Consider the following 25,121-nt stretch of genomic DNA (forward strand, 5'->3'; position numbering starts at 1 on the left):
TACTTTTCTAAGAATTTGTCCATTTCTTTTAGATGGTCCATTTTATTGGCATATAGTTGCTTGTAGTAGTCTCTTATGATCCTCTTATGATCCTTATTTCTGTGGTGTCTGTTGTTAGTTCTTTTTTTCCTAGTTGCTTTAGGTGTAAGGTTAGGTTTTATGAGGTTTTTCTTGTTTTCTGATGTAGGCTTGTATCACTATAAACTTCCCTCTTAGAACTGCTTTTGCTGCATCCCAAAGATTTAGGATCATTTTGTTTTTGTTTTCATTAGTCTCTAGATAATTTTTGACTTCTTCTTTGATTTCTTCAGTGATCCATTGGTTGTTTTGTAGCATATTCTTTAGCCTCCATGTGTCTGTGTTTTTTAGTTTTTTCTTTTTTCCTTGTAGTTGATTACTAGTCTCATACTTTTGTGTTTGGGAAAGAAGGTTGATATAATTTCAATGTTCTTAAATTTACAGAGGCTTTTTTGTGGCCTACCATATGGTCTATCTTGGAGAACGTTCCATGTGCTCTTGAAAAATATGTGTATTCTGTTGCTTTTTGATGCAATGTTCTTTATATATATCTACTAATTCTATCTGGTCTAATGTGTAATTTAAGGCCAGTGTTTCCTTATTGATTTTCTGCCTAGATGATCTGTCCATTGATGTAACTGGGGTGTTAAAGTCCCCTATTATTATTGTGTTAGTGTCAATTTCTCCCTCCCTGTTTGTTATACATAGCAATCTCTCTCTTTTCATATATCTATGATTGTTTTATGTTGCTGATCTCTTAAATTCAAATGCATTCTAACAACCCTGCATTTATACTCTCTTCCCCTAACAAATCATGTTTCTGATGTCATATTTTACATCTTATGTTTTGTGTATCCCTTAATTGCTTATTGTGGATATAGATGATTTTACTAATTTTATCTTTTAACCCTCCTAGTAGCTTTTATGTCATTGAGTTACTATCTTTACTGTATATTTGTCTTTACCAATGAGATTTTTCCTTTTATGATTTTCATGTTTCTCATTGTATCTTTTTCTTTTTCACTTAGAGAAGTTCCTTTAACATTTCTTGGAAAGCTTATTTGTTGGTGCTGAACTCTTTTAGCTTTTGCTCGTCTGTGAAGCTTTTGATCTCTCCACTAAATCTGAATGAGAGCCTTACTGTGCAGAGTACTCTTGGTTGTAGGTTCTTCCCTTTTAGCACTTTAAATATAACATGCCATTCCCTCCTGGCCTGCAGAGTTTCTGCTGAAAAGTCAGCTGATAACATTATGAGAATTCCCTTGTATGTAACTCATTATTTCTCCCTTACTTCTTTTAATATTTTTTATCTTTAATTTTTGCCTTTCTTTTTCTTTTTTTTTCTTTTTTTTTTTTTTTTAGTTTTGTGAAGTCACGTTTTTTGTTTTTAAATCTGGGCATAGCTGTTTTACAGTACTGTATTAGTTTCTACTGTGCAGTGAAGTGGATTTCCCTGTGCTATACAGTAGTTTCTCATTAGTTATCTATTTTATACGTATTAGTGTAATGTTCACCATTTTAATTACAATGTGTTTTTGTGTGTTCCTCTTTGGATTAATCCTGTTTGGGACTCTCTGTGATTCCTGGACTTGGATGTCTGTTTCCTTTCCCAGGTAAGGGAAGTTTTCAGCTATCATGTCTTCAAATATTTTGTTAGCCCCTTTCTCTCTTTTCCTTCTGGAATCCCTATAATGCTAATATTAGTGCACTTGATGTTGTCCCAGAAGTCTCTTAAACTATCCTCATTTCTTTTCCTTTTTCCTGTTCAGCGTTAGTGATTTCCACTACTATGTCTTCCAGCTCACTGTTCTATTCCTCTGTATCATTTAGTCTACTTTTGATTCCTTCTAGTGTATATTTCATTTCAGTTGTTGTACTCTTCATCTCTTTTTGATTGTTCCTTATATTTTATAACTCTTGGTTAAAAACTTCCGACTTCTTGCTCTGTGTATCCATTCTTCTCTCAAATTATTTGATTGTCTTTATAATCATTACCCTGAACTCTTTCTTGGGTATATTACCTATCCCCATTTCACTTTGTTCTTCTGAAGTTTTATCTTGTTCCTTCATTTGGAACATGTTCCTCTGTCACCTCACATTGCCTAACTTGTTGTTTTTATTTCTATATATGGTAAGTTAATTATGTTTCCCAATCATAGAGGAGTGGCCTTTTGAAAGAGATGTCCTATGCATCCTGCAGCATGCTCCCCTTTCATCACCAGAGCGATATGCTCTAGGAGTGCCCCCCTCCCCCCAAGTTGGCTGCATAGGTCCTTCTATTGTAGTGGGCTGACTACTGTGGGCAGTCTGGCAGGTTTGGTTGGTCCTCGGTCCACTTGACTATTAGGTTCTGCCTTGTGTGGAGGCTGCTGGCTACTGGTTGGCAGGGCCAGTCAGGAGGTGGCTGGTTGTGGAATCCCAGGGACTCCCAGCCAGTGCTGGCTCACTGGTATGCAGGGTCAGGGTCCAGGAGACTCGGGCTGGTGCCTGCCCATTGGTGGGTGAAGCCAGGTCCTGGGGCTTGTGCTAATTCATTGGCAGGCAGAGCTGGGCTCTGGAGCCTGGCTACAGGGCCTAGGGGTTCCAGAGCTCGTCTTGAACTGCAGTTGGGTGGAGCTGTTCCTGACACAACTGACTGCAGGGTGTAGGTGTCCAAAGCTTGTATTGGCCTGCTAGTGGGTGAGGTCATGGTCCAGCCAGTCCCAGGGCTGGCGCTAGCCTGCTGGTGGGTGGGCTTTGTCTGAAAGCTGTGGAGCTGCAGTTGTCCTGCAGCTGGTGTCTGCCCACTGGTGGGTGAAGCTGGTCCTAAAGCTAGATCAGGCTTGCTGGTGCGTGGGCTAGGTCTGCAGGCTGTGCATATCCCATAATTTTTAATTTCCTTTATTCTATATCACACGCATAATTATCTCAGGATAACAATTCTAAAGCTATCACTGCCAATATTATTTATAAAAGTAATTATGGTTTCTTCATTTGTTCTCATTCTCCTTATCCTTTTGAAAAATAATAACCCTATATCTACATTGTCAGAGCATATAGTATTACACACTATAATCTCTCATTTTTAACTCTCACTTCGGGTTAGTATTAGTTCCACAAGTAATTACGTATCTAAGTTCACCAGCAGTCCTAGGGAAAGAGTACATCTATTTTTTAAGTTTTCCTCCTCTACTAGTCAGTATGGATATGGAACAATGAAAGAAGAATGGTGCTGGCTTCACTAATTATATATGCTTATGCTCCTAGGGTAAGTGCTAGTGACCAACTATCAGCATCAAATGGGAGAGATCTAAGAAAATTCTTTTCTTAATTTCTACAAATGTGCTTCATTCCTTGGGGAAAAAATATTGAGTCATATGTTGATCGTAAAAATATCTGCTCATCTAGAGCACTAATCCTTAATCTATTTATCACTTAATTATTCCTGTTTTACCTTTATGAAGCACTAAAACATATTTAAAATCTACAAGCATTTGTGAAGAAAACAGATCATCAAGAGGTTAGAGTGTTGACAGTAAGTACATCCTATTAATTTGTTAAATCACTTAGCAATATTAGTCAGTTCTTATGTATTATCCAAAGTGGACATGTATATAAATGTCTGTGAAAATTCAGGTTTCTGCAGGTTTCTTTACATGAGATATTTTCAGTTATTAGAATTCATTTCCATATGTGTAGGTATGACTGAAAAGATTATTAGTAAACAATAGAGTACAATGCACCAAATATTGTCAGAGATGCTGTTGTAGAAAGCTCTGCTGGATTCTTTTGAATTTGCTTTTAAAACATTAGCATGTACAAAAATAAAATGACAATGAAAGTGAAAATAATCATGTAAATAAAAATTTAGGATATGAGCTTTGCTATCGAGCAGATCTGAGTTTCAATAATGTGAAAAAGAGAGATAGGATTAAGATGGCAGAGTAGGAGGATGTGCGCTCACTCCCTCTTGCAAGAGCACCGGAATTACAACTAACTGCTGAACAATCATCGACAGAAAGACACTGGAACTCATCAAAAAAGACACCCCACATCCAGAGACAAAGGAGAAGCTGCAATGAGATGGTAGGAGGGGCACAATCGCGTTAAAATCAAATCCCATAAATGCTGGGTGGGTGACTCACAAGCTGGAGAACAGTTATACTGCAGAAGTCCACCCACTAAAGTAAGGGTTCTGAGCCCCACATCAGGCTTCCTAACCTGGGAGTCCAGCAATGGGAGGAGGAATCCGCAGAGAATCAGACTCTGAAAGCCAGTGGGATTTGATTGCAGGACCTCCACAGGACTGGGGGAAACAGAGACTCTACTCTTGGAGGGCACACAAAAAAGTGTGCTCACCAGGACCCAGGGGGAAGGAACAGGGACCCCATAGGAGACTGAACCAGACCTACCTGCTGGTGTTGGAGGGTTGCCTGCAGAGGTGGGGGGCAGCTGTGCCTCACCGAGGAGACAGGGGCACTGGCAGCAGGGGTTCTGGGAAGTGCTCATTGGTGTGAGCCCTCCCAGAGTCTGCCATTAGCCCCACCAAAGAGCCTCTGAGCGCAAGTGCTAGGTAGCCTCAGGCAAAACAACCAACAAGGTGTGAACACAGCCCCACCCATTAGTAGACATGCAGATTAAAGTTTTACTGAGCTCCACCCACCAAATCAGATTAAAGCCTTACTGAGCTTCACCCACCCACTACCCACCATCAGTCCCTCCCATCTGGAAGCACCCACGAGCCTCCTAGATAGCTTCCTCCACAAGAGGGCAGACAGCAGTATCAAGCAATATCAGCAGTATTTTGTCTTGTGGAACTGAAAAACACAGCCACAGAAAGAGAAAATGAAAAAGCAGAGGACTTTCTACCAGATGAAGGGACAGGATAAAACCCCAGAAAGACAACTAAATGAAGAGGAGATAGGCACCCTCACAGAAAAAGAATTCAGAATAATGATGGTGAAGATGATCCAGGGCTTTGAAAAAAGACTGGATGCAAAGATGGAAAAGTTTACCAAAGACCTAGAAGAATTAAAGAGCAAACAAACAGAGATATGCAACACAATAACGGAAATGAAAAATACACTAGAAGGAACCAATAGCAGATTAACTGAGGCAGAAAGGCGAATAAGTGACCTGGAAGACAGAATGGTGATAATCACTGATGAGGAAAAGAATAAGGAAAAAAGAATGAAAAGAACTGAAGACAGCCTGAGATACCTCTGGGTCAATGTTAAATGCACCAACATTCGCATTATAGGGGTCCCAGAAGGATACAAGAGAGAGAAAGGACCCGAGAAAATATTGGAAGAGATTATAGTTGAAAACTTCCCTAACATGGGAAAGAAAATAGCTACCCAAGTCCAGGAAGCACAGAGAGTCCCAGGCAGGATAAACCCAGGGAGAAACATGCCAAGACATACAGTAGTCAAATTGACAAAAATTAAAGACAGAGAAATGTTATTAAAAGCAACAAGGGAAAAACGACAAATAACATACAAGGGAACTCACATAAGGGTAACAGCTGATTTCTCAGCAGAAACTCTGCAAGCCAGAAGGGAGTGGCATGATATATTTAAAGTGATGAAAGGGAAGACGCTACAACCAAGAATACTCTACCCAGCAAGGATCTCATTCAGATTCAATGGAGAAATCGAAAGCTTTACAGACAAGCAACAGCTAAGAGAATTCAGCACCACCAAACCAGCCCTACAACAAATGCTAAAGGAACTTCTCTAAGTGGGAAACATAAGAGAAGAAAAGGACCTACAAAAACAACAACAAAACAATTAAGAAAATGATAATAGGAACATACTTATTGATAATTACCTTGAATGTAAATGGACTAAATGCACCAACCAAAAGACACAGACTGGCTGAATGGATACAAAAACAAGACCCACTCAATACATAAGGCAAATGCTAACAGCTATAAAAGGGGATATCGACAGTAACACAATAATAGTGGGAGACTTGAACACTCCACTTACACCAATGAACAGATCATCCACATAGAAAATAAATAAAGACACACAAGCTTTAAATGACACATTAGACCATCTTGACTTCATTGATATTTATAGGACATTCCATCCAAAAATGACAGAATACACTTTCTTCTCAAGTGCACACGGAACATTTTCCAGGATCGATCACATCTTGGGTCACAAATCAAACCTCGGCAAATTCAAGAACATTGAAATCATATCAAGCATCTTCTCTGACCACAACACCATGAGACTAGATATCAATGACAGGAAAAAAACTGCAAAAAATACAAACGCATGGAGGCTAAACAATTCACTCTTAAACAACCAAGGAATCACTAAAGAAATCAAAGAGGAAATCAAAAAATATCTAGAAACAAATGACAATGAAAACACAACAACCCAAAACCTATGGGACGCAGCAAAAGCAGTTCTAAGAGGGAAGTTTATAGCAATACAGTCCTACCTTAAGAAACAAGAAAATTATCCAATAAACAACCTAACCTTACACCTAAAACAATTAGAAAAAGAAGAACAAAGAAACCCCAAAGTGAGCAGAAGGAAAGAAATCATAAAGATCAGAGCAGAAATAAATGAAAAAGAAAGGAAGGAAACAATAGCAAAAATTAATAAAACTAAAAGCTGGTTCTTTGAGAAGATTAACAAAATTGATAAACCATTAGCCAGCCTCATCAAGAAAAAAAGGGAGAAGATGCAAATCAACAGAATTAGAAATGAAAAAGGAGAAGTAACAACGGACACCTCAGAAATACAAAACATCATGAGAGACTACTACAAGCAACTATATGCCAATCAATTGGATAACCTGGAAGAGATGGATACATTCTTAGAAAAATACAATCTTCCAAGACTGAACCAGGAAGAAATAGAAACTATGAACACACCAATCACAAGTACAGAAATTGAGGCAGTGATTAAAAATCTCCCAACACACAAAAGCCCAGGGCCAGATGGATTCACGGGCGAATTCTACCAAACATTTAGAGAAGAGTTAACGCCTAACCTTCTCAAACTCTTCCAAAATATTGCAGAAGGCAGAACACTCCCAAACTCCTTCTACGAGGCCATCATCACCCTGATACCAAAACCAGGCAAAGATGTCACAAAAAAAGAAAATTGCAGACCAATATCACTGATGAATATAGATGCAAAAATCCTCAACAAAATACTAGCTAACACAATCCAACAGCACATTAAAAAAATCATACACCATGATCAAGTGGGGTTTATCCCTGGGATGCAAGGATTCTTCAATATACACAAATCAATCAACGTGATACATCATCTCAACAAACTGAAGGATAAAAACCATATGATCATCTCAATAGATGCAGAAAAAGCTTTTGACAAAGTTCAACATCCATTTATGATAAAAGCTCTCCAGAAAATGGGCAGAGAAGGAAATTACCTCAACATAATAAAAGCCATATATGAGAAACCAAAAGCCAACATCGTTCTCAATGGGGAAAAACTGGAAGAATTCCCTCTAAGAACAGGAACAAGACAAGGGTGTCCACTCTCACCATTATTATTCAACATAGTTTTGGAATTTTGAGCCACAGCAATCAGAGAAGAAAAAGAAATCAAAGGAATACAAATTGGAAAAGGAGAAGTAAAATTGTCACTCTTTGCAGATGACATGATATTATATATAGAAAACCCTAAAGACTCTACCAGGAAACTGCTAGCACTAATTGATGAGTTTAGTAAAGTAGCAGGATACAAAATTAATGCACAGAAATTTCCTGCATTCCTATACACTAACAATGGAAGAGCAGAAAGAGAAATTAAGGAAACTCTCCCATTCACTATTGCAACCAAAAGAATCAAATACCTCGGAATAAACCTGCCTAAGGAGGCAAAAGATCTGTATGCAGAAAACTTTAAGACATTGATGAAAGAAATCAAAGACGACACAAACAGATGGAGGGACATACCATGTTCCTGGATTGGAAGAATCAACATAGTGAAAATGACTGTACTACCCAAAGCAATTTACAGATTCAATGCAATCCCGATCAAATTACCAATGGCATTTTTCACAGAACTAGAGCAAGAAATCTTACAATTTGTATGGAAACGCAAAAGACCCCGAATAGCCAAAGCAATCTTGAGAAGGAAAAATGGAGTGGGTGGAATCAGGCTTCCTGACTTCAAACTATACTACAAGGCCATAGTGATCAAGACAGTATGGTACTGGCACAAAAACAGAAAGGAAGATCAATGGAATAGAATAGAGAACTCAGAAGTAAGCCCAAACACATATGGGCACCTTATCTTTGACAAAGGAGGCATGAATATACAATGGAAAAAAGACAGCCTCTTCAATAAGTGGTGCTGGGAAAATTGGACAGCAACATGTAAAAGAATGAAATTAGAACACTTCCTAACACCATACACAAAAATAAACTCTAAATGGATTAAAGACCTACATGTAAGGCCAGACACGATAAAACTCCTAGAGGAAAACATAGGCAGAACACTCTATGACATCCATCAAAGCAAGATCCTTTTGGACCCATCTCCTAGAATCATGGAAATAAAATCAAGAATAAGCAAATGGGATCTCATGAAACTTAAAAGCTTTTCACAGCGAAAGAAACCATAAACAAGACTAGAAGGCAACCCTCAGAATGGGAAAAAATAGTTGCCTATGAAACAACAGACAGAGGATTAACCTCCAAAATATACAAGCAGCTCATGCAGCTTAATACCAACAAAGCAAATAACCCAATCCACAAATGGCCGGAAGACCTAAATAGACATTTCTCCAAAGACATACAGATGGCCAACAAACATATGACAAGATGCTCAACATCACTCATCATCAGAGAAATGCAAGTGAAAGCCACAATGAGGTATCACCTGACACCAGACAGAATGACCATCATTAGGAAATCTAGAAACAATAAATGTTAGAGAGGGTGTGGAGGAAAGGGAACTCTCTTGTACTGTTGGTGGGAATGTAAGTTGATACAGCCACTATGGAAAACAATTTGGAGGTTCCTCAAAAAACTACAAATAGAACTACCATATGATCCAGTAATCCCACTACTGGGCATATACCCAAAGAAAACCATAATCCCAAAAGAAACATGTACCATAATGTTTATTGCAGCACTATTTACAATAGCCAGGACATGGAAGCAACCTAAATGCCCATCAACAAATGAATGGATAAAGAAGATGTGGCATATATATACAATGGAAGAGATGGATCTATATGTAATGAGGTGGATAGACCTAGAGTCTGTCATACAGAGTGAAGTAAGCCAGAAAGAGAAAGACAAATATTGTATGCTAACTCACATATATGGAATCTAAAAATGGTACTGATGAACTCAGTGACAAGAACAAGGACGCAGATGCAGAGAATGGACTGGAGAACTCGAGGTTTGGAGGGGGCGGGGGGTGGAGGGGAAGCTGAGACAAAGCAAGAGAGTAGCAAAGACATATATATACTACCAACTGTAAAATAGATAGCCAGTGGGAAGTTGTTGTATAACAAAGGGAGTTCAACTCGAGGATGGAAGATGCCTTAGAGGACTGGGATGGGGAGGGTGGGGGGGACTCAAGGGAGGGAGGGAATACGGGGATATGTGTATAAAAACAGATGACTGAACTTGGTGTACCCCCCCAAAAAAATAATAAATAAATAAATAAAATTAAGAAAAAAACAACAACAACAAAAAAAACAAGACCCATATATATGCTGTCTACAAGAGACCCACTTCAGACTCAGGCCCACATACAGACAGAAAGTGAGGGGATGGAAAAAGATATTCCATGCAAATGGAAATCAAAAGAAAGCGGGAGTAGCAATACTCATATCAGATAAAATAGACTTTAAAATAAAAAATGTTACAAGAGACAAGGACATTACATAAAGATCAAGGGATCCATCCAAGAAGAGCAGATAACAATTATAAATATATATGCACCCTATATAGGAACACCTCAATACATAAGGCAAATGCTAACAACTATGAAAGAGGAAATGCAAGGCAGAAATAGAGACACAGATGTAGAGAACAAACACATGGACACCAAGTGGGGAAAGCATGGAGGGTTGGGAGGGAATGAACTGGGAGATGGGGATACCAAATTGTACACTCTAAACATATACTGTTTATTGTCTGTTAACTGAATCTCAATAAAAGTTCTAAAAAAAAAATGTGAAAAACAGATGTTTAATAATACTTGTTGAATGAATAAGAGAATAAATCAGTCACTCAGTCATTTAATAAATCCTAGTTCTATTCCATACAGAGTATGTAACATTGGGCATGCTATTTGGAAAAATGAAACACAGAAAAGTTTTTATACAACAGGGACTAGCTCAGAGAATTGGAGTGAAGACAACTGGCATATTGTACGTAAACATCAGAAGTGTCTTGAACATAATAATCGGTCAATAGGTCAATAAATGCTTGTCTTTTATCTTTCTTGAAGACATTTGGGCTGTTTTTAGCAATATGCTGTCAAGAATGCTGCCAAGCAACATGCGATTTTAAATAAGGGTATTTATTTATGCATCACCATAGAACTGGGCTTCCAACCATACCATTCACTCTATCCAGCACTTAACCTGGAAAATAGCTTGAAGTTTATCAGACCATAAAGTTGCTTGGATAATTTTAAAACTCTAAGTGGATATCTAGGAAGGTCTTTCTTGAACATCTTGAATGAAACATAACTTGGAACTTTTCAAGTGGACTGCTACCAGAAAATTTACAGGAGTAAACTCTTTTTCACTAGATAGGTTTTCTCATTTGAAATGAACATATTACTGAGCCAATTTAATCTGTTTTTCTGGATTTTAGCATTTTCACTTTTTGTGTTGAGTGAAATCAGGTCAGTGTAGGAGATTAGTAATGGCAGGTGAATTTTTGAACAGAAAGAGAAGAACATATTCTATTGCTGCTTGTTATTTTCTTTCTCAGCATACTGACTTTCTCATCTTTATTTGTCTGCTTTCACCAATGATCACTTTTGGCCAAAGATCTCCCCTAGTGCATAGTAACATTAAAAAACATTTTTTATGCAAGTCACATGGATTTTTCTTTAAACTTAAAATTTCTGCAGATATTGTGTCCATTGTTTCTCTTCCTTCTTGAATCTTGGCTTCCAAAGTGCACCTGCAATCTCAGTGTTCCTCTTATATCTTCAGAAATGCTTGCTGTATTTTACCCTTAACTATCCAGTTCCTTTAATATAGGCTTGCCTACAAAATTTTATGCCTACCCATTCTGATGGATGTCTGATATGCCACTAAGAGTACCTTTCAGGTAAGAAATAATCATAACACCTGCTGCTGGGTGTACTGCCAGAAGATAGACCACAACTGTTGGCACATCTAAGGAGTTACATGTAGAAGAAAGTCACCTAGCCAAAGATCATGCTTCCTTCCCCAAGCAGCTACTTCCAATGGCAGATTGGCATGGAGGTATAAGGCCCAGTCTCTGTTCCAACTTGGGGCATGTTTAAAGGATTATACCATCTTCAGAAACCCCTAGAGGATTAGCTGAAGCTTCCTTTGAGACTGTATCCCTTCTTGACCTCTCCCTTTCCCCAACCTGTTTATCCCAAGCATACTCCCTAATAAATATCATGCTGTCTAACCTCCATCTCAGAACCTGCTTCCTTGGGGATCCAATCTGTGACAGTCTTTTTTTTTTTCCCACGCTGTGCTTTTTTTTCTGATGTAACCTCAACATTTCTGGACCTAAGCTAACATCAGATGATTCCTAAATCTTTCTTTTTCTCTGAGTTCCTTTGTAACCTTCAGATATTGATTTTACACCTAGTATGGTACATCTTCATAAAGGTATCAGCTAAAACTAAATACGCTGCCAAATATTGTCAACCTTTTCACCATCCCCATAACCACCTTCTCACCTTGTTCCACATCTCAGTTAATGGCAATACAAGCTACGCAATTAGCTCCTCCTGAAATCTTGGAGTCATTGCTTTTTCCTGTCATTCCTTCACTTCTTGCATCAAATACTTCCCAAATCACATTTTATTTGAGTAATAAGGCTTGTCTTCACTATCACTCACTTAGTTACATTCATGTTTTATTCATTCATTCACAAACATTTTTGAGGGTTTACTATGCCTCAGGCCCAGTGTGAGATGTTCATTGTCCTTAATCAAGAAAAGTGTGCTAGTATTCTAGTTGGGTCTGTCTTTCTTCTCTTCCCACTCCAACTTATCATTCATCCTAACTGAAATAAAGCTATTATTATGAAATAGCTTTGTTCAAAAACCTTATGTGGTTTCTCCCTTTTCATAAGTATGACACATTCGTCAGCTTATCATTTTAGCTATTCAAAATGTATCCCTAACATCATTTATAAAACACTTCTCCTACCTCTCCCTATGCTATTCACCTCAATCATGATGGCCAGCATGTGGTTTCCCAACTCCCAATCATGCCATGCATATATTTTCAGATCTGTATGTCATGTATATCTTGCACAGTCTTCCTAGAACACTGTTTTATAGTTTTTTTGTTTTTTTTTATTTTTAATTCTTTTTTACGCATGGGTTTCTGAACTCATCTTTCAAATCTCAGCCAAAATTTTGCTTCTCTGGGAAGCCCTCTATGAACATTCACCCAAAATTTATTCCTCCTCCCATATTCTGTTATTGGTCTCTCTCATTTGATTCTGAGCCCCTCTATGTCAGAAGCTACATCTTCTTCACATTATATTAATATCCAACATTTAAAAGCTATGGTTTGTGTAAGTAAATGAGGTTCCTGCTTATATCAGTAAGTAACCAACCAAACATTTTATTTCAGTTTATTGACTTGAATGAGTGTACCTTAAAGTTTAGCACAGTGCCATGGCTCCCAAAAAAGTTCAATTTCAAATTTAAAAACATATGAGTAACTGCCTATTCTCTACCTCCAATTTACCCAATAAAATATAGGTGCATAGTGTAGACACTGAGTAAGGTTTTGCACACATGCATACAGGGGGAAAGAATATGTAAATGTGTGCATGTATATTAAAGACTTAACTGAAACTTTAAGTTCCATGAGGGCAGAAACATGTTTGTGCATCACATCAAGTAAAATGTTTGCAATGTAATAGAAAATGAGTATTTGTTGATCAAGAAATAATTTAAATTTCATCCCAAGTAGTAAGATTTTTTTTCAATATAACCTTGGAGCAACCCATATTTTATCCTAAATCTGTAATTATCATTCTTTTTGGTTATAGCTAGATAAAGTCTTGAGCACTTGTTCTTTTGGGAGTAGGGTAACAATTTAAGGCACATGTGATTAATCTCATTTGTGTGTAATCTTGCAAGACAAGGGTGTCTTGAGACTGAAGCAATTCCTAAGCATCTGGTAACTCTGGCATTGGTTGCCTCTTTGGTACTGCTCTAATGTAGCAGCTTGCAGGTCATTTGGACCACTTGTGTCCTCAAATGTCCTAACTATACTCTATTGTTCTGCTTTGATCTAAAGAAATACAGCCTTTAGACTATGATAGTATTTTAAGGGTATTTTTGTACTCTATTATATAAAAAAGTTTATTTCCCCTTCTAAGCATTGCATAATGGTAGAAAAATATTTTAATGTCAAAGTAAACTTTTGTTTTTAAATTGAGTTTTGTGGGAACAAAATTAAGTTCTTCTGACTCCCACATGTTCCACTGCCCTGCTCTATTGATGAACATTTGCAAAACTTGCTCCTCTCAATTTTTAATTCATTGCACTACATATTTAGTCTCTCATGCAATGGCCTTTAAGAGAGCTTCTTAACTGAGGCTTCATAAAAAGTAACTGTTTTCTTAATTTTTCTCTACTTTTCTCATGCCCAGTTTATGCCCTTCACCAAGCTTGTGTGTGTGTATGTGTGTGTGTGTGTGAGATTATCCGTATAAATTTTACTTGTAACTTACCTATTACCTTACTTTAGGGAAGATTTAAGATTGTTTTAGGAGACTGTATTTTGTGTATATAAATATGTATAGATATACATCAATTTCATAATCATTTTGCATCTATTTCAATCCTTATCATTGGCTAGATGTCCTAAATTTAGGTAAAAATATCTGCCAAATATACTAAATCACATATATGTGCATGATTTCACTTCCTTTTATACCAGATAAAAGACAACTAGTCAATGAGCCAAAACCCCTTTTTGTTGATTGAGATCAGAAGGTTAGCAGGAACTCTAAAGCGGATATAAACTGTTCTCTGGTCTTCACAATAGCATCATAAGAAAACCATTAACAAGCCTCCTTCTGTGTGGATAGCTTCCTGACATCTGTGGAGTCCGTCAGGGAAAAGATCAGCAAAATTAAGTTTATTCTTCTGTCTCCATTGTAGAAATACATTTTCTTTTAATTAGCTGATGAGGATGGAAGTAGACAGTTATGGATAACCAGAAGCTAAGAAAAAATCAAATGGTGTCATGACTTCCAAAGAGCTAGCACTAAGTTAATGCTGATTTGACAAATCTTCTTCAAAAATCTATTGTTAGAGTTTGTAAATATTTAGCTACTCAAGAATCTTAGTTTCCCTTGGTGCTAAGGATTTGATTTCATATTTGAGATTGAACTAATCTCTGCAAGTAAAATTATAACCAAAGTCTTTGGGGACTGAGGCTCTGAGTTAAATAATTATTTTCCTTACTTCATAACAGAATCTCAACATCATGGTTGTGTTCAGTTTCTACAAAGAAAGGATTTAAAGATGACAACCAGTAGAAAAGTGAAGGTGCTAGGGAACTCAGCTTGAAGCCACATTTTCTTAGAAAGATTGCAATTTCTATTTAGATTATTTGCTTACTTGATGCAGCTTGGAAGGAGGCCCAGCAGAAATCACAGGGGCTATTTTTCTATATCACTTTCCCACTGTCAAACCACTCCTTGTCACTAACACTAGTTCTCAATTAATGTGCATTGACTGGTTGATTAAAGCCTGGCCATTATTCAACATTTTGCCTGGAATCAAATGCAAATGTATTCTTATGGTGTCCTGTATTTTCCTTATTACATACATTAGTGTGTTAATGCCTGTTAATTTCTAGTTCCCCCCACTTTGACAGTGAACTCTGAGTCAGGAGCAATATTTCAATCCTTATTGCAGACTCAGAGCTATCCAAGGGCTTGGCACATATTAATAATGCCACCAAACTTTTGGTGAAAAAAACAATCATGAGCACATTGTCTCAGAGGTATTTTTCCAAGGTCATTACACCACGAATGTATTTCAAAACTTATTTAGCATTCCCTTAAGTAAAAGACAAATGTATCAACAGCACATAGTATTTTCAGAGCTGGAAATTCTCCTGGCTATAGTCATTTCTTTTAAACTAGGATTTGAAAGAAATCCTTGAAGCTAGTTAGTTACTGACTGCTTACCCTGCATGTTTGGTGTTAAGAAAGGCAACTGGGCAAATGAGTTTTTTCTGTTTGATTTTTTGAAGTGGGCATGGAAGTTTGTGATGGAGAAATTTCTGAGTATGGTCTTAGTGACCAACTTGTAGCTCTTAAGTAGGTGAGGCATATCCAAAAAGCCATTGTTTGATCAAAATGTTGTATTTCATTCTTTAAACTAGTTATGATGTTATCCACATATTTAGGTTGACATTTATTTGCAGTGGAATAAAGTTCAGAAATACCTAGAAAAATATTGTGTGTGAACAAAAACGTGACCTGGCAAAGAAAACTTTTCTAAATCTTCAGAACAGAATGTTCATTTAACAATGATAATAACAGTAGTTCTTATTTACTAAAAGCTCATAATGTAGCAGCTCTTTCATATGATTTATGTTACTTAATCCTCAGAAAAGCACAATAAATTTAGTACTATTAATATTATCACTTTTAAAGATGATAAAACTAGAGCTGAGAGAGGTTAAATAATGTTCCCAAGGCGACACAATTTATGAGTCATGAGTGAGATTTAAACTCAAATTTGAGTCTCGATCTTGAATTTTTAACCACTATATTATCCTGCACTTAATTCCAGATGATTAAATGTCAACTATTAAAAAGAGGCTGAAGTGGAATATAACAAGTGTCAATTTTTATACAATAAAACCAAGGGTTAACTAATAAAATTACATTTGTGCTATGTTGTCCTAAAAAGTGCCAAGAATTATAGGAGGTAAATAGATGATAAACATAGCCATCTTTAGTACCAGTTAAACAGTTTCTTATGGAAAATTAATTGCACACCTTTTTCTTCTGCACAGCATTTAACCTTTTTTTTTTTCTTCCTAATCCATTTGCTAAGCTCTGGTTTGGAGCCTGGAATATTAAACTGTCATCTTGCAACCAAAAAAGGACAAGAGTAAAGTGAAAATGGATCTCATCCCAAATAACTAAAAGTTTTTTTGGCATTGTTTAATATTTGGAGGAAATAAGTGAGCTGTAATATAACAGAGCAGAAAGCTCCTAGCTGTCATGGTTTAACTACTGCTTTTAATCTCAGAATTAAACATAACAGAACAAAACACATTTCCTATAGCACACAATGAAGTAATATTCAGTCTCACAGTACCATTTTTGGAATTAAGCACACTATCTTTAAATCTACTCATTTTCTTTTCTAAGCCCCTAAGCTGAAGACCTCATATACACATTTTTTTTTTTCACAGAGCAGTCATTTTGATTTTAAGGAACATTTCCTTTGCATTGGAGAGGGCTTTCAGTGCCTGTTCTGTTGAAATTATTATAGAGTGAAGACACTTATAAGGTCTATTCTATTTTGGAGAGTAATGTTTTAAAAGACAGAATTTGGAGTAATGTTTCAAAAGATGGAATGCAGAGAGTTGTAGATGAATATCACCTACATAGAACATATTTTGCAACCTGCTGTTTTTCCTGTTTTTCCCACCCCTTTTATAAGATGGGCTGTTTCTGCTGTTGTTGTTGTTGTTTTTCAATTTAAAGACATTGCTGCTGAATAGGAAACTCTCCTGTCTTTCATGTTGTGTTTTCACATTTTTTTTTCTCTTCAGTTTGCATTTCAAGATACATTTGCATGAAAAAGGTCCTGTTCAACTGAAGCTTAACCTGCTCCTACTCCTGATGGATTGACCTCCAGTCATAACTGGTGATGGGAGAACTTCAAAGGCTATAATTCCTCATCCTTTATCTCAGTTCCCTTTCCCTTTATTTCATAAATCTCCTCCCCCCAATCTCAGTGGCAGTCCTTCCTTTTACTGACCCTAGGAAATCTTCAGCTCCCTTTCCCCTTCCTTTGGCCTTTGGTCAACAAACCTCCACTGCAACTGTGAGTTTTTCACTTGCAAGTGTTAGGGAGCTACTGCTCTGCCTGATGTCCCCAGTTGTTACTGCCTCCAAACGTGCCTGACTGCAAAAACACATGCTCCCCAGAGTGATGGCAGTTCCATGCTTTCTCTGCACAATGGCACTTGCTAACTCCTAATCATACTTGAAGAATCAATTTATCTCTCTTAGGAAAGCCTTCCTGACCCTCTCAATCTGGCGGGTATCCTTGTCTTGTACTACCATAGCATCCTGTGCTTCCACTGTTATAACACTCATCAGATTGTTGTGACTGCTTATTTAATTATCTACAATCTCCATGAAAGTGAGGATGTTAATTTTGTTTATATCCTTTACCTCCTAACACAGTTTCACACTTAGTAGGTGCTCATTAAACATTTATGAATGAGTATTGCTCAGCTACTCTGTATGTGATACTGTTAGGCTTTGTTGGGGAGTCCACTAAAGACAGAAATCGGGGTGCAACCTTTGCAAGTAGTTATTTGCACTTCTGCAGTGCATTAGCCTGGATACCCATTCGCTCCACAATCAGTGGAGGAGGTGTGCAGGTAAAGAGGAGGAGGTAGGTATCTCTGAAGAATGAACATCATGAACAAAGGCACAAAGGTAGGAAAACGAGAAAGAGTATATGAGAGGGTCGGAGGTGGCTTCCAGGCCAAATCAGTTCTAGACTATTTCCACCTTTCCTGCCAGTCCCAGGCTTATGGGAACTTCTGAGTTTTATCTCAAATGACACATTTTATAATGCTTTTCATGTTCCCTAAAAAGCTATATTCTTCAAGTCCCTTTAGAATTTTTTACTTTTTCAATGGACCTGACCTATTTTGAATTGTAGTTACTTGTATGTACATCATCATATGTCACCTGTTCAACCACAGACTCTCTGAGAGGAAGGTGTGTTCTTTATTCATCTCTGAATATTCTGCTCAACGTAGAAACTGAGCACGTAGTAATACTTACACATTGTTATTATTATTATTAATATTACTACTTTACTCTTTAGGGTGAATATCTTTATCAGTGATGCCTGTTATACAATAAATGAAGAATGCCTTTGTTTGAGTTTTGTCTACCTAAAAGCCTTCTCTTGAGCTGTTTGGTTTTATGGACTAACATATCTAGCCACTGGTAATTTTTCTCTGGGGCTTGAAGACTTGCGTATGAAGTTTAGATATGGCAAGAAGCAAAGTGATATTTTCTATTACTTTTAAATCTATAACAAAATAGTTAAATTTTGACTTTTAAGGTAGAAAGGAAAACTATCATTTGAATTAGAAATTAAAAACTTTAAGCATAGGCATAAACTTTTGTTCCTTCTTGTTTTGCTATTTTTGCCAACTGGAGAGAGCTAAGGTAGTCATGAAGTAGACCTGAAAGTACCAGTTCCAATCCCACTCCTTGGCATATATCCAGACAAAACTCTAATTTGAAAAGATATGCACACCCCTATGTTCACAGCAGCACTATTTACAATACCCCAGACATGCAAACAATCTGAATGTCCATTGACAAATGAATGGATAAAGAAGATGTGGTACATATACACAATGGAATACTACTCATTCATAAAGAAAGATTGAAATAATGCCATTTGCAACAATATGGATGGACCTAGAGATTATCCTACTAAGTGAAGTAATTAACAGAAATACAAAGACAAATACCATATGATAACATTTGTATGTGGAATCTAAAATATGACACAAATGAACTTATCTGAAAAACAGAAACAGACTCACATACATAGACAACAGACTTGTTGCCAAGGGGCAGGGGGAGAGATGGATCAGGACTTTGGGATTAGCAGATACAAACTATTATATATAGAATGAACAAAAACCAAGGTCTACTATATAGCAGAGGGAACTACATTCAATATTCTGTAATATACCATAATATGAAAAAGAATATATATTATATATATAAAAAATCGAGTCACTTTGCTGTACAACAGAAATTAACACATTGTAAATCAACTATACGTCAATAAAATAAATTTTAAAAATGAAAGCACCAGTTCCTATTGAAATCGTGCATCTAGACTATGCCTTTGGCGCTATGCTGGCCAGCATCCTACACCGCAGATGAAACAGTCAAGAAGCCAGGAGATTTCTGTCGCTCATAGCTTAGCTGTGTGATCTTGGATAAATCAGTTTTTTAAAGCAGATCTTACTTCCATAATTTTTTAAACAATGCAGTTAATTAGTGATTTTTACGATCCCTTCTAACATCACTTTTCTAGGATTTTCTGAAATTTTAGGAAAAGCAAGGCGAGAGATGATTGACATACAACTCTTTTTCCATGTGCACTTGCAGCAGGTTTTACTGCAGGGGGACCTATTATTGCTGAGCTTTCCATAATATAAAAAGCAAGAAAATTCATAGGCATTATTTGGCTTTAAGCTTCTATTTTATTCTCCTGGGTAAGATTTTGCCAAGTTCTGTAGGTTGCATATATTGCCCAGAAATGGCAATAGAGTTGAGGGTCAAGAGGCCCAGGTAAGATCTTCCTTCCTTCAAAAATCCAATAGGTTCAATTGTAATTTTCAGCATATTTTAAAACAACTCCAAGTTAATCCTTTAACTTATTTAACTAATAGTTATCCCCTTTTTAATAGGAGGAGAATCTAAAGGATTTATAATTTATTTGGATTTATAATACTACCATTTATCTCTTCATTTCTAAAGGTACTGAATGATATCAATTAATTTTGGAGAGGGGAATGGCAATATAAAATGATTTTGCTCTGAAACTTATGACATCCCTTCAGATAACTGAAGACACCAAAGAAAGCTATACAAATAGAAATGAAAATCCACTATGAATCTTCTGCTTAGAGAAAAAAGCACTGAGAGGGGGTGAGCCAGCAGAGGGGCATATAAAGAAAGAGAGATGGCAGGAGAAACAAGTTAGTGGTTAGTTTTTTTGTCCTAAAATTTTGAAAATCTATAGATTGAAATTTTATTTTGCAAAGTAGTTGAACTTACTGAGTTTTTAAAACAAAGTATCACATTTTAAATGATTTTAAACTTTAGAGATTTTGGAAAATTTCATTGAATTCTGTTAAATGGAATTGAATTTAAAATACGTATTTAAATCCACGTGTAATTACTGAAACAGAAAACTTGTTAACATTTTCATAATATCAGAGATTAAATAATTAATTCATACTTAATAATTTAAATTCCTATTTACATCAATTTTTATAGAACTGTTATCTCAATCCATTGACTGCTCTATTTCCATGTTTTAAATAAATTCCATCCAGTAACTTTTATCTATTGTTAATTTTCTCTAAATGAGGTTGCTTTTATGATACTAACACAAAACTATGCAATCAACCACCAATAAGATTCTAGTAGATAATTCCCCAAAGTTTAGCTTCATTTTTTTTACATAAACATTCTGCCTATTTAATGCAAAATTCATCAGTTGTTATATAATTTGTTATAAAATTTTATTTAAATCCAAGAATGGCTTTTCCCTCATATAGCTCTCTATTTTGTGTCAATAAAATAAGATATATAAGAGAAGCAAAAGAACAACTTTGGCATCAGGGTTCTTGATTTTGAACTTTGACTTAAAGACCTGATTAATCTTAACTCTTACCTATGCACCCTGAAATGCCCCAAACTCATATCCTCAGATAGCACATTTCATCTTGGGAAACCTTAGGATAAAAGAGAATTTATGATTTTTCTAGCAAGAAGTTACATATGCAAGAAAGAAAGGTAAGATCAAGAGGAACAGTGTACAGAAGAACTTGAGATGCATTAAAATGTCCAGAGAGTGTCTTTTTGAGTAGAAATTTGTTTTGGGGCAGAAGACTTCAAGGCCTGAGAAACACGGGTTTCATTTCTGCCAGGTCAAGAGAGCTGATCAGAGTTGGGAAAAGACATTTTCATTTTCAACCACAAAATTGCTCTTCATTCCTACAAAACAAGGAAAGTGAAACTGGAAGCAAGCCAGGCACTATGCTGGTTTTTCTTTGGGTGTGAATTTGTTCAGCTCTGAGTTCAGAACATAATGTTATGTTCTGGGAAATGCCATGGTGTATTGTTAGAGGATGTAATGTCACACTAAGGAACGTTCATTTCACAAAAGGAATTTCAATTGCTAAAATGAAACCAAATACCATCTGTGTGTGCTATAAACACATAGACACACACACACACACACACACAAATTTATGTAAATGCCCTGAATTTCAGATCCACTCAAAGAGCTATCAAAACTAGAATGCTAAATACTTTCACTTTTTAATTTAGAGGCAGAATTTCTCTGATACCTGATTTACCTCTAAAGTAAGAGAGAAGGATATGGATTATTCCCTGTACATTTTTCTTCCTACTATGATTATTCAGATTACACACTGGAAGGAATGTCTCAATATTTACAAGGTGTGCATTTCTGAGCTCAGAGTATGACATAGACTATTTTGTCAAAAGTAATTGATACATGAGGCAGTCCTATTTTTTTAATGCCTATTGCAAATGCATGTTTTATTAATGTCTCCTGACTTACAGATAACAGAGTCTCTGCAGCATACTTCACATGGTTGCCTGTGGGATAATCTGTTTTTCTTCACTTTCAGAGAGTTCAGGGGTGGACAAAGTGGAGCTGAGTGCAAAGCAATGGAACTTAACACCCTGACATGAAGTGACTGGACTCCTTTGTAGCACCCTGATGCCATTTCATGCCTATTGGTTTGTTCTTTCCAGCTGAGTTGCAAATTATTCCTGGAATGGACACTTTTATGTCTTTCATACTTTTTCATAGCACTCAGGATATCCATGCACATAGCAGGCATTCGAGTATATTCTTAACAATTAAGGGCATCATTTCAGTGTTGAAATAATATATTTCAATCACTATGGAAGGCTGGAAATTCTTTTGGCTGCTTGGCTGGATCCTGCTAAGAAAGTTTCAGGGATTCTTGGAATCGCTATGTGGGCCTGGCAGAAACAACTTGAGCCTGCGGTTCTGAGCCATGAGATGGGCTGAACTTACCTTTGGACCACCAACTCCAGAACTCAGCTAACATCCCAGGCAGTGCCAAGTAACAATTTGGTCTTCTCAACTCCTAAAAAATAAGAAATACGAAAATGAAATGACATTTTCATTTTAGAACGTATTTCTGACACTACTTCATGGTGAAATGTCTTAAAGAAAGAATACATCTTGTTTCCATTTTGAAAGCAAAGGGGCTGCTGGTTGACTTTGACAGTTGGGCACATCTTTAGCTCTAGGCATTTCCTCAAGCTGTCTTCACTTTAGTCTCTCCCTTTTCTCTGACCTGGGTTGACAGAGGTTACAAATGCAGTGTAGGGAGGGCACTTACCTGGGCAACAGGCTGAATGGGGAAGAAAAGAAAAAAAAAAATGTAATTTCTACATGGGAATGTGATGAGGGGCTTGTGAAGATTATGCATAAGTGGCATTGAGGAAATTTCCTCAATGAATCTTAACAATACTTTTGAGAAGCACAACAAAGAAGTAGACAGAATCACCTATTTTTTTTAATGGAACTTCAGTATACTTATTCTGAGGTGATTCATAAACTTCATCACTCCACAAAAGTCCTTTTGACATTTTCTTTATGCTTGTAGTGTCACCAGTTTTTAGATTAAATGTCATAAAATACTGACATTGCAGTTCCTCAGATGAATTTTTTTGGTCATAATTCGAAGCTTTATTCTTTTATTTTTATTTTTTAAAATTTTTACTAGAGTAGAGTTGATTTACAATGTTGTGTTAGTTTCAGGTATACAGCAAAATGAATCAGTTATATTCGTTTATACATATATCCACTCTTTTCTTTCTTTTTCTTTTTTTCAGATTCTTTTCCCAAATAGGCCATTACAAAGTATTGAGTAGAGGTCCCTGCTCAGTTGAATATTTTGACTGTTGTTCTTTTGGAATATAACCTGAAAAATCCTGCAAAATCTCACTTGGTTGAATAGTACATTTAAAGCTAATTAAGGAAAATAACGAATCCGTTGTTTTTATCCATCATTATGGACACCTCAACTGGTAGATATAATCCATTCATTAACTAACTGAAGTGCCTGTCTTCTGCACAGCTGGCAGTGTTATTCTGCAAGGCTTTTACATCTTTTTGTTATATATTAGTGGAGAGGAAAATCAAAGGAGTGTCATTTTTAGAAGGCACTGGGTCCATAGCTTAGCCGATCTGTTTTGTTGATTTAGAACAAATTCTTAATGCAAATTAATTCACTGCTACCTCTTCCAAAAATTGATACCAGGTTTAATTTAGATGGGATTCCTTTTATATCTTGGGGCCAGCATAGTTTAGATGCAAATAGAGCAACTAAAAGTGTTCAGGCTCTCACAATTAGGGAATTCCCTGGGGATAGTTGGGGGGAGAGTTCTGAAGGTGATGGTTTGTGGAGTTCCTAGGAGAAATTCTGGCATTTTGGTCTATACCACTATTTCTCTTTTTTTTAACGAAAATCTCTTTATTGCCTCTTTCATCTAATGTCAATAATGCTGAGAAGTGGAAGGGTTGTCATCACACCTTGAGACGAGTGCTGTTGAGCACTGGATTAGACAGAGGCCAGTACTGCTATTCATCTCTGTCTTAGGCAGGCACTCATCTGCTGAAGTTATACCAGTAATTTTTAAAATTTAGTGTGTATCAGAATGACCTAAACGTCTTGTTAAAACACAGATTACCTCAGCCCCAGAGTTTCTGATTCAGAAGGTGAGGTGTAAATAATCTGTATTTCTAGCAAGTTCCTAGGCGATGCTTCCGGTTTGGGGACTGCACTGTAAGAACTTCTAGTCTAGAATATATCCTATACCCACTAGAAATCCCCAAGCCTATTGGCAGACCTGGAAAAGCTAGAGTGATGGAGTTAAACATGATGGAAAGAAACAGACACTTTGGGTTGACAGGTCAGGCCACACACAGAAATGGAGGAAACTACAAAATCCAGAGACCTCTTTCTATGCTGCTGGGATTTATCTCTGCTTAGCTCCATAAAAGAAGCAAATTGACATTTATATGATGGCAAACTGTAAGGCACCCACTGCCAGCTCGAGCAGCTCTGACGACCCACTGTGATTTTTAAATGTTTCAGACACCCTGGGAGCAAGTGCGAAAAAACAGACTCACGATCTAAACAATATGAGGAAAAGAATTCTGGACAGTACACTTCACACAAAGACATTCCTTTCTACTAAAGCAGGTTAGAAGATACAGTGTAATGCAACAGCAACTATTTTAGAAAGAAAAAAATGCATAAAGGGCCTCTTTATGACTATTTCCAGCCTAAATATCCTTACCACTATTTACCAATGCAGTTGAAATGTGGGTTATTTAATTTGGGAACATTTCTTATTCATCAAGAAAAGGTAAGAAAAAGTGTGTATAACATGTGGGTTTCATAAAATGTACCTTTGTTCAAAACATGTAAATGATTTGTTCCCACCCCCACAGACCTTTAGCAACTAAGGATGATGGTCATTGTGCCCAAGGTAAGGTACACATACGAACAAACATTTTGACTGTATTTTCTGGGTACCAGAAGTCCAAAAAGAGAAGTCTGATTTACAGTCAAGAGTTTCAACAAGTGACCCTTGGCAGAAAGGGTCTGCTTTTTCAGCTGGCGCTGTTGTTGAAGTTCAGAGGAATAGCTCATCTGTCTCTATTTCAGGCATCTGGCAAATGGAGAACTGTTTCAGCATTCTCCATCCCGCTAAATGCTTACAGATGACTTCCATATTCTGCAGCATCTGCTGGTTATCTCATTTCTCTCATTTTGGATTATTTTCCCTGTAGTGTTTTGAAAAGACTCCCTTTCTAGCTTTT

The sequence above is a fragment of the Hippopotamus amphibius genome, chromosome 1 (genome assembly GCF_030028045.1).
Source record: "Hippopotamus amphibius kiboko isolate mHipAmp2 chromosome 1, mHipAmp2.hap2, whole genome shotgun sequence".
Classification (NCBI taxonomy): Eukaryota; Metazoa; Chordata; class Mammalia; order Artiodactyla; family Hippopotamidae; genus Hippopotamus; species Hippopotamus amphibius.